The sequence below is a fragment of the Petromyzon marinus genome, assembly GCF_048934315.1.
Source record: "Petromyzon marinus isolate PM22_M1 ecotype Great Lakes invasive population chromosome 68 unlocalized genomic scaffold, UKy_Petmar_22M1.pri1.0 chr68_unloc.1, whole genome shotgun sequence".
Taxonomy (NCBI): domain Eukaryota; kingdom Metazoa; phylum Chordata; class Hyperoartia; order Petromyzontiformes; family Petromyzontidae; genus Petromyzon; species Petromyzon marinus.
The window spans coordinates 2,739,982-2,747,875 of NW_027422597.1; the positions used below are offsets into that span (position 1 = coordinate 2,739,982).

At 44.9% G+C, this 7,894-nt stretch overlaps 1 long non-coding RNA gene across 1 annotated transcript; it reads right to left on the minus strand.

Annotated features, from left to right (window-relative positions):
• Positions 1–906: 906 nt before the first annotated feature.
• On the minus strand, positions 907–5,300 carry LOC142908012 (uncharacterized). Its single transcript, XR_012931550.1, has 2 exons — positions 5,191–5,300; positions 907–3,444 (listed from the first exon to the last, which is right to left on the minus strand). It is a non-coding gene; the product is annotated as an uncharacterized LOC142908012 (long non-coding RNA).
• Between the last annotated feature and the right edge of the window lie 2,594 nt (positions 5,301–7,894).

Below are 7,894 nucleotides of genomic sequence, written 5' to 3' on the forward strand. Positions count from 1 at the left end.
TAAGTTGTTTGGTTCATTTGTTGAGGGGGGATGCCTGAGTGCTACGTAGGGGGGGGGGTTAATGTAGTGACATCGCGGACACCACATTGGTGTGGGTGTTGTACTGGCCCTAGAGGTGCCCGTTGAGTGCTTATTGATAGCGCTAGATAGCACCACGCTTGGCGTGTAGTGTCAGCCCTACAGTACAGGGTGTTGGAGTGCCGGCCATAGGAATGAGGTTACTAAAGGCCATGGCACTCTGGTTGACCCGAGAGCAAAGGTCAAGCTCAAGGATCAACAGTGTCTGGTGCCAAGGGGGGGGGGGGGGGGGTGTGGAGTGACGCGCTCCAGCCCAGTGGACGATCTCTGAGCGCTATCTTGTGATGGGACTATCGCGCACATCGATGCAGACGGAGTCGGATCCATCATCCCTGCCAGCACAGGCACGGGCGCCAGTGTGAGAAAGCGTGCAGCCAAAAGCGCCGTGTGTTCGATGCACATACACACCCCGACCAGGCGCCCCTGCTGAGGACTTGAGGTATTTTCCGTACAAGGAATGCTGAACCGCAGAAGCCACTGATTCGTAAGAACCACAGTTAGCAGTAATAGTAGGTGGACAACTCAAACCATACTGTCCGCTATAATTATTGGACCTCGTGGTGACTGCCCTCCCACACACACACTGCACGCATATCGGTACGAATAAGATTGTTCCAAGTTTCTAAAAGGGTTTCCATCTCAAGGTGGTGTGTTAACTATTAGCTGATCGTGCAAACATTGTTCTGTCGCTTGAGTTGCATGAATAGGGTCATTTCAAATTATTTTAGTCATTCGTTTCCTTCATCGCGTAACCTTACCAATGACTTCGTTGATGACACACTAAACATTTATAATAATCTATGTTATGAATCTACACACTCATATGAATACCATTGTTTTGAGATATTTATTTTGATCACAGAATATTGCCGGCGAATTAATTGATGTGCCATTAGCCAATTGATAAGCATCTGTTAGGCAAACCTACACAGCCGAACATACACTATTGTTTAGAGACATTCTGTTAATTGCTTAATCTTTCAAATTATTTCATTGATGTCCACTTTTGCCATTGGCCACATGTTTCTTGAGCACGGTTCCGTCATTTTTAAGGACTTTTTCTATCGTCGTGTATTGACGTGCTACTGTGAGGAGTTAGCCTATTGTTCTATTGCTCAGTTTAAACAACGCAACCATTGAGGGTTAATTGTATTCCTGGCTGCAGGAAACCGTGAAGATTATCCCTTTACGAGGGCTTCTGGGTGAAAACCTGTCGGCCAGGGTGTCTCCCCACGCGCTCTAATGGTGGGGGGGAGTGCGTGCGTGTGTGTTCCGGTGGGGGGGGGGGTGGGGAGGTGGTGGGGTGGAGCAATGTCGGCCTCGCCGCTCGGAGCGGCGAGATCGCAGGTGGGCCGCCCGCCGATCGGCTCCGTGGCGGCGGCATCACACAACCATTGAGGGTTAATTGTATTGATCGATGAGTAGGACATATACAGGAGTACTGTGGTGGCAATTTCGATCATTAAGTGTGTTCGGAAATTAGAGTGTTTTTAGATATTAAAGTTTCTTAACACAGAAGAGTCTGAGTGGTTCCTTCCTCAGTTCATGCGTAATTATCTTAATTATAAGAACTGTATCCTGTGGCGAGCTCTGAATTCTGAGACCGGACGTAATAACACTAAAACATTATCAGTAAAAGTTAAAGCGAAAATCATTGTATTGGTAATACACCCGAGACAACGAAGCCGAGCCTAATTTATATAATTTGAATATATTTGCATACTTCAATAACTATTTTATTTTGATAAAATTACAATTTTAGAATGTATTTTTTATTATTATTATTTTTCAAAACAATATATACAACAAGGCTATAGGGAGACCTTTGTCTTCATCTCCGTGTCCGTGTGTCTCCTTGACTGTCTCCATGTCTATATCCGTATCTCTCTGTGTCTCGTAATGAGAGCAAATGCCCAGTCGGATGAACCTGAAGAGTTTCACTCAGTGGTGGGGCCTCAACCATCACACGGCCCCACGAAAACAAAGCACCTGTATGGGTATTTTATGCTGAAGGTTGTCGATGTTTTTGTGTGTAAGTGTGTGTGACTTTTTAAATGGGTAATTTAAAAACTAAATTATTCCCAAAATTGCCCCCATCATAAATTAATGAAAATGTTTTTTGAACCAAGAAAATTTGGATTTTTTCTTCTTGGCCATGGCGGTACTGTTGGTGGCATTGATAGCGGTGCTGGTGGCAGTGGCGGTGGCGGTGATTTCCTTGGCATTGGTGTCGGTGTTGGCGGGGGTGGCATTGGTAACGGCGGTGGCGGCGGCAGTGGCAAGACGAAGCGTCTCAATCTCCTGAAGGAGGGTCTCCTTCTTTCGAAGCAGCGTCACGTTCTCCAAATGCAGCCTCTCATTTCCTTGACGCAGCATCCCATGTTGCCACATCGCTCGCTCTTGTAGCATCGTCTCCGCTTGCATCGCCACGAACTCCTGACGAGTCACCTCCATCCCTGCACGTAGCGTCGTGTTTTCCTCGTGCAGCTTCGATCTTCTCCGCCCCAGATTCTCGTTCTGCTGTCGAAGCATCGCGTTTTGCACTTCAAACGTTAACAAGGCTGAAAAGTGTGAAACAGGGATCATCATTAGGAAAGGGACTGAAATAGAAAATGTACTTTCTCTGCAATGTAGTGATAACTTTATTTGCAACTGTATTGTATTTGACATATCTCCACGTCTGTTTACAGACCAGTGGAAAAGTTACCCTCGATAAAATTTGAAATTTGAAGTGTCTTGAGTTATCAGCGGGTAATATAGAAGATAACTTTACAATTAAAGCATGTAATGGGTAACGTTGCCAGCACATGATGAGATGTGTTTACAGCTATGCTCAATTTTTTTCAACTCCGCTTATTACAAATTTATTTTTAATCAACGAAGGAAACGTGATGAAAAAATAAAAGCACGAAACTTCACGCACTCCCACACAAATACATACACACGCACTTTCAGACAGATATATATCGAGATTCACAACCTCACATCAAGATCCATACACCCACACCGCATGTTTCTACTTACCATGTTTCCAATGACGCCGCTTCATGACCTGAATGAAAACCGTCATGACCATCAACCCAATCATGAGCAATACCAAAGTCCATGCCAGTGATTCCGTGCCAGGGTTCGGGCATGGTGGCTTGGGGATGAGATGTGAAGCTTTGCATATGTTGCCCACGAAGAGGGAGAAGAGGAACCGGACAAATTTGATGCAGAACTGCAACAGCAGCAGCAGTAGCATCAGCATCTTGCCGCTTGTGTTGTCAAAGTCCGTGTGTGAGTGCCAAGTGCGAGCGTGCGTTCTTATAGCACTCCCAGTGGTGACGTCATCAGTTCCGGCCGTGACGCATTGTTACAGGTTTCCTGTCATGACACGTGGTTAGAAAATCCCCTGTGACATCACAAGCACGACTGCACAATAATTATTTCGTTTAGGTGAAAAAAACATTTACACTAATGTACGCTAGATTTGATCAACGAAACCTCTGCATTGCAAATTTAATTTGATAATCATTAAATCAATGGGCACACTTATTTTACACTCGATTCAAATGTTTGTTTTTATTCCGTTTAACATGTCAGCTTTCGTGACCAATGTTTTCCATAATAGAGGTTTTTGGGTTAGATCTCTTGAATATAAATGTGTCGTCAAACTCACCACCACTATCGATTAAGCCTGCTCCATTCCCATTGAAACTACCTTCTCTTGCTGTTCACGTTACCCTTACACATTTACAAATTTGCGTTTAGATTATTTGGCTGCTATGAATTTCAACGTGATAAGCTTCTACGTTCAGCTATCATTAGTCAACAGTTTGCTTCTGAAAAGTAGCGAATAGCTTGGAAGGTGTTCCATAGCAAATGCAATAGTTTAGTTTAAACGTTTCACCATTCACCATCATTGTCAACCTTTATCATCCAACATTAACAATTTACAATGTGTCATTAATTGTAAATGTTGCGGGCTATGTAGGAGCCTAAATGTACAACATTTACAATTGTAAATGTATTTTTTATTACTATATGTACCTTATTTTATTTTTTCATTATTCATGGAAAGTTGTTTCATATTAAGTAAATAAATCGTACTGAAATAATTTTGGCAGTAGGAAAATAATACACTGGAATGAAATCCCAATTTCATAGCACTTCATGCCAATGAAGTGCTATGTCCTACCAGACAGTCTCGCTCCCTTCACCTGATGAAGGCCGCTTGTGTTGTGGCCGAAACGTCGTGAGAATATTATTGTGTTATTTTATTTTATCAATTTATTATTTTATTCTCATTCTACGTGACTTTACCGAAAGAACCAAAGAAGAATATATCACGACGTTTCGATCGCAACACAAACGGTCGTCCTCAGGCAGAATAAATCTCCCCCATTAACACAACTGACTTGCTTGCGTCCGTGGATGGAATTGCTTTCCATCTCAGACCCAGCTTGCTTGCCCATCGCCACATATATAACCACTTGTTGTAACAGCTCTCTCGCGCTATCAGCAGTTCCACTCTGGATTATTTTTTCCGCCTGAGGACGATTGCTTGTGTTGCGATCCGAACGTCGTGAGAATTTTTTTTATTTTGTTTTCTTTTTCTACCTACGTGACTTTACCGAAAAAACCAAAGAGTATACATACACAAGGTCCAATCTTAATTGGCGCCGCAGTTGTGAAATGTTGCTCCCTCGCCTTGTATGCAGAAGGATTTGGGTTCGATCCCGACCATGACACCTGTATATTTGGAGTTTCCACGTCTGTCTCAGTGGTCGCATGGATTTTTCTCCAGGTCTTCCGTTTTTTTTCCCTCCACATCAACATCACAAGTTTAGAGTATTTGGCTTATCTACATTTCCACGAAATAAGCCACTTCGTTGAGCTTTTCAATTGGTGGAAAAGTCGCTTCTCCACAATCTATATTGCTCAGATGACTTTTACATCCGCGGTATTAACTGGGGTGGCCACTGAAATTGAACCTCAAACCCCTGCAAAACTAGACATCTCCACTCCTCATCTTTGTCATCACTTTTAAGACATTTGTGTTTTACTTTGTTGTAATAATAAAACGATAATGAATGCACACAATATTTTACCGATTTAAAATATACTCACTTTGAGAGGAAGTGTGTCGGAGCTGGCGAACAGCAGACGAGCTTCGAGCACAATCGGGCACCGTCAGGGACGAGCGTCATGCCGACTCAGCGGTCATCCAGCATCACAGAGGCCTGCAGTTGCCGCCAAGAGATAGAGAGCGCCATGTGTATGACACGCCCACACACACGACTCATTGCCCAGCAGGGAACCAAGGCATTTTCGGAGCAACCAGACGCCAAGGCGCCTTGACGTCTGCTTAAGAAGAAAATACACCCAGACACACATAACGCACATATCGGGACTAATAAGATTACTCCAAAGTTCTCCTTGTGTTTCGAAAATGGCCATCCCAATGTGGTGCGTTAACTAATAGCTGATCGTGAAAAACATTCTTGGGTCCATTGAGCTGCATGAGAAGTATATTGGTCATTCGTTTCATTAATTGCCTTACTGTACCAATGAATCTATTGAGGAAACTAACATTTATGAACATCTATGTTACGACTCTACACACTCACAGGAATACTATTGTGTTGAGATTTATTTCTTTTGATGATGGAATCTTGCCCACAAATCAATTCAAGCCCATTAGCCAATTGATGTGCATCTATTAGGCAAACAGACACTGCCGCACACTATTGTTCCAGGGCATTTCGTAAATTGCATAAACTTTCCAGGGGTGCGAGACGTTAGGGGTCGTTAGTCTGGACCTGACGGAGCAGCCGGGGGGTAGCGGTGTGAGTGGAACGGGGGAGTCGGTGAGCAGCGGCCCCGACAATGCAGTGATGGCGGGGGACGGTAGCCCCCACACTACACAGAGACACACATAAGTGTATATATAGTGTACAGTACTACACAGAGACACACAGAAGTGTATATATAGTGTACAGTACTACACAGAGACACACAGAAGTGTATATAGTGTTCAGTACTACACAAACAGAAGTGTATATATAGTGTGCAGTACTACACAGAGACACACAGAAGTGTATATATAGTGTACAGTACTACACACACAGAAGTGTATATATAGTGTACAGTACTACACACACAGAAGTGTATATATATAGTGTACAGTACTACACACACAGGAGTGTATATAGTGTACAGTACTACACAGAGACACACAGAATTGTATATATAGTGTACAGTACTACACACACAGGAGTGTATATATAGTGTACAGTACTACACACACAAGTGTATATATAGTGTACAGTACTACACACACAGGAGTGTATATATAGTGTACAGTACAACACAGAGACACACAGAAGTGTATATAGTGTACAGTACTACACACACAAGTGTATATATAGTGTACAGTACTACACACACAGAAGTGTATATATAGTGTACAGTACTACACACACAGAAGTGTATATATAGTGTACAGTACTACACACACAGAAGTGTATATATAGTGTACAGTACTACACACACAGGAGTGTATATAGTGTACAGTACTACAGAGAGACACACAGGAGTGTATATATAGTGTACAGTACTACACAGAGACACACAGGAGTGTGTATATAGTGTACAGTACTACAGAAAGACACACAGGAGTGTATATATAGTGTACAGTACTACACAGAGACACACAGAAGTGTATATAGTGTACAGTACTACACACACAGAAGTGTATATATAGTGTACAGTACTACACAGAGACACACAGAAGTGTATATATAGTGTACAGTACTACACAGAGACACACAGGAGTGTATATATAATATCAGCGACCTGATATTAAAGTTGCATGGTCGCGGCAAGGGCCATCGAACCACCGCGAGTGGAGCCTCACACATGCACGGGTCAGTGGACTGGTAGCGGGAGAACAGAGAGCGGACGTCGGTGAGATCACTGCGGCGACGTCATCTGAGCTGGGATCCGGACATCGAAAGGGCGGGAGAATCCGAGCCCCTGATTGGACGGGAGCCCAAGGGTCGGAAAGAGCAAATATTCCTTTGTTGTAGGTAGGATAAAAAGGGGGGGGGGGGGGGGGATCGGGGTAGCAAGGGGGTTCTTCTGGTTCAAGATCATCGCGGTCCCGGGAGCAGGAGAGTCAGCCATCCGAGACGTCCGTGAGACGTACTCCAGCATCGGCAGGCTCGTCGCCTCATTCCCTCACAGCGGTCAGTACATCGGGGAGAAGTAAGTACGAGTGAGAGAGGCGTAAGTTCAGCCGTTTTACATCCAGGATAGAGAGCGGGGCGAGCGGTAGGGGAAATCGACTCGTAGACCTCCGAGGGATAGGTTAGCGTCCACTGACCGTACCATCACAGGTAAATAAAATTCGCTAGTGGGGGGAAAAAAAACTGTGTTGCGTGGTCTTTTGGGAGCGTGAAGTGGAGGGCAGTGTGCGCTGGGTGTCTACGTGTATGCGCGGCTGTGCACCTCGAGACGAAGCGGGTGGTGTTTACGTGCCCGCACGATTGCCCACCATAGTGCTTAGCGATCGCGTACCTGGGTGGCGGTGCCACGGTCACGCACCCGCACACGGGTCTGGTCGCGAGATCATCAAACAGTCGCGCGTATTCGCGCGACTGTTTGATGAGCGGGACCTTTAACTCAGAGCCAAGCGAGCGTCCCCAATCAGCGGCGCCCGCACGGCAGAAAGCCCGCCCGTCCCCCGGCTCCAACCCCTTCGTGTGCGATTGGTCTGTTTACGGGCAGAGGGTAGGGGCGTGTTTGTTATTGTCGGCACACGTGGAGCGCG